Here is a 3,247-nt window from a genome sequence, read left to right on the forward strand (position 1 = left end):
TTCATGGCTTCTATCATGGTCCTGAGCTCATCTATTTTTTTGTCAGTTTCTGCTCTAGAGTCTCGAATCACGACTTCCATTTTGCTCACTATCTCTATGGTTATCTGGGAAATTATTTCTGTTTTGAATTTTTCCAGAGCCTGATTGATCTGTTTTGTTACTTCCTGTGCTTTGAGTTCAGGGTGTCCTGGTGGTTCACTATCTGCCTTTTCATCCTCATTTGCCCTACTGTTTGCCATTGGTGAACTGGAAGTCTGTCCTTGTGTCTTGCTTAAGTGTTTTCTCATTTTAATTTTTGTTGTCCGACTGTCCTTGGTTTAATCTCTGGATTATCACCCAAATCTTCCTCATATAGTTGCGCCCTACCTTCTGTGTCTCTAACGACCCACAGAAATTCTCATCTTCATAACATCAGAGAAAACAGCTCATCAAATCAACGGCAATGCTTTACCCCAACTGATACAATCAGCAACACATTAAGATCAAACACAACTTGGACACTGAGCACCTGTGGCAGTCACTAGTCTATCACCTTTAAATCATTTGAATTCAAATGAAATCAAGAAGCAGTCCAGAACATGTCTGCAGTGAACAAAATTTCAATATAGTGAATTTACCATTTAATGGCTCCGACTGAGCGAGGATGCAAGACCCCTAAATGCACTTTGAATGGAGGGGAAGAGGAGGTATTTTTGAGAAAATGGGGGGACTTTGGGTGTTGGGAGCAGGCACACTGGTGGGAAGAGGGGGGCGGTATCTGGGCTGCTGCTGAAGAGTTCAAGGTGTGCATGTATGAGGGAAGAAGCGGGGAGAGAAGGGTGCCTCGGAGATGATGTTTTCTCAGCCTGCCAGCCTTCTTCCTGGGGGACCATAAACACCCCAATTTCTTAGCTGCTAGAAAAAGAGGAAAACCTTAGCAGTGTCTCATGATGTTACTCAATTCTAAGAAGTTGTTCAACAAGAGCTAGAATGATTTATGAAGAAATTAGAAAAAATATAACACCCTCACATGAATTTGAGCACACTAAAAAATATCTTGATGGGTTTTGGATGCTATTTTATAGACTTTTGCAAGAAAAGGGACCTTCTATGGAATGGGGGAAAATCCAGAGACCTCCAGAAGATTTGATTCAACTGCATGAGATGATAAAGGCCAGGGTCTTGCCTCATAGTATGTCTTCTATATTGAATGAGCTAGTTAGTGGTGGTCAGACTCAATCAATGTTTTGGGAACCAGCATAGGCTGCAAAAGCCCTAAAAATACAATTGATATGAAAATTGAGAATACCTTTTTGGCTCTGACTGATTAGCAAATTGAACATTACAATATAGATGTTCCTCTTGTTTTAATGAACTCTTTTAACATAGAGGATACCAAAATATTACTATAGAAGTATAATCATTTTGTGAAAATCTACACTTTCAATAAGATCCAGGCATCTATGGATCAATAAAGAATCTTTACTTCTTATAGCAAAGAAGGTATCTTACTCAGGGGAAAATACAGAAGTGTGGTACCCTCTCGGTCATAGTGATACCTACACTAGTTTCTACAATGCTGGTTTGCTCAACACCTTTATAGAAGTCAAAGAATCTTCTCCCACCAGGAGCCGCCATCACTCCAGTGCAAGGAGGGCTGCCTGGACCCTGATTCACTGTGGGAAGGATAGCCACGCCTTCCCCCACCGGGAGCCACCATCACTCCAGCACCAGGAAGGTAGCAGCGCGGGCACCCCTGAACCCCCACAACTCCCCTAACCACCTGCCTCGCCGCATACACTCTCAAACCTCCTGATTGAGCCAGTCTTTGGACCCACTCTGCAGAGGCAGAGCCGGTAGTACAGGGTATTTTTCTGCATTCCCAATGTTGAACATCTTTAAAGAAAGGGCGTGGGAAACCTGTAGTAGAACAGTGTGGAGCTCAACCGTTCAGAAGGTTGGGGAACTCAATCTGGGCCTTGCAGCCCAAGGTCAGTCTGCGTCATGGGGTTCAGCCATCAGCTAACTGAGATCAGGGGTCTTGAATCCTAGCTCTGTCTGAGCCCCCATCCTAAATGGTAAATATACTACATTGAAAAGTTTGTTCACTGCAGACATGTTTTGGACTGCTTCTTGATTTCAATTTAAATCAAATGGCTTAAGGGTAATAGACTACTGACTACCACAGGTGGTCAGTGTCCAAGTTGTGCTTGATCATATTGTGTTGCTGATTGTATCAGTTGGGATAAAGGATTGTGGTTGATTTGATGAGTTGTTTTCTCTGATGTTATGAAGATGAGAATGTCTGTGGGTCGTTAGAGACACAGAAGGTAGGGCGCAACTATATGAGGAAGATTTGGGTGATAATCCAGAGATTAAACCAAGGACAGTCCGACAACAAAAATTAAAATGAGAAAACACTTAAGCAAGACACAAGGACAGACAAATGAGGATGAAAAGGCAGATAGTGAACCACCAGGACACCCTGAACTCAAAGCACAGGAAGTAACAAAACAGATCAATCAGGCTCTAGAAAAATTCAAAACAGAAATAATTTCCCAGATAACCATAGAGATGGTGAGCAAAATGAAAGTCGTGATTCAAGACTCTAGAACAGAAACTGACAAAAAAATAGATGAGCTCAGGACCATGATAGAAGCCATGAAGGCCCAGCATAAGAAAGAAATGGGAACAATAAATGCCCAACATAGGAAAGTAATGGAATCCATAAAACAGATTCAAACAGATACGCAGGAGATTAAACACTCCAATGAAAGTGTACGCAACAGAATAAAAGAATGCGAAGACAGGCTCTCACATATAGAAGATAAGATTGCAGTCAGTGACCATGAAAAGAGAGGTCTCTTAAAAACAGTAGGGGATCATGAGAAGTAGATCCAGCAACTCCTAGATGACGCAAAGAAGAATAACATAAGACTGATAGGAATCCATGAAGTAGCAGGAGAAAATACAAATGACTTAAAAAAGCTGTTCACAGAATTAATGACAGAAAACTTCCCAAACAGAGGAGAAGAATTTGACATTCAGATAAGTGAGGCATATAGGACCCCAATCTAGCCATAATAAAAAAAAAATCTACACCTAGACATATAATAATCAAGATCTCAGAAACCCAACAGAAGAACAAAATACTACTAGCAGTAGGAGAAAAGAAACAAATCACATGCAAAGGAAAGCCCATCAGAATCAAAGCAGACTTTTCAACACAAACCCATAGGGCAAGGAGAGCTCGGAGTGAGACAAAATT

The sequence above is a fragment of the Fukomys damarensis genome, unplaced genomic scaffold (genome assembly GCF_012274545.1).
Source record: "Fukomys damarensis isolate Sample0158 unplaced genomic scaffold, DMR_v1.0_HiC HiC_scaffold_1, whole genome shotgun sequence".
NCBI lineage: Eukaryota > Metazoa > Chordata > Mammalia > Rodentia > Bathyergidae > Fukomys > Fukomys damarensis.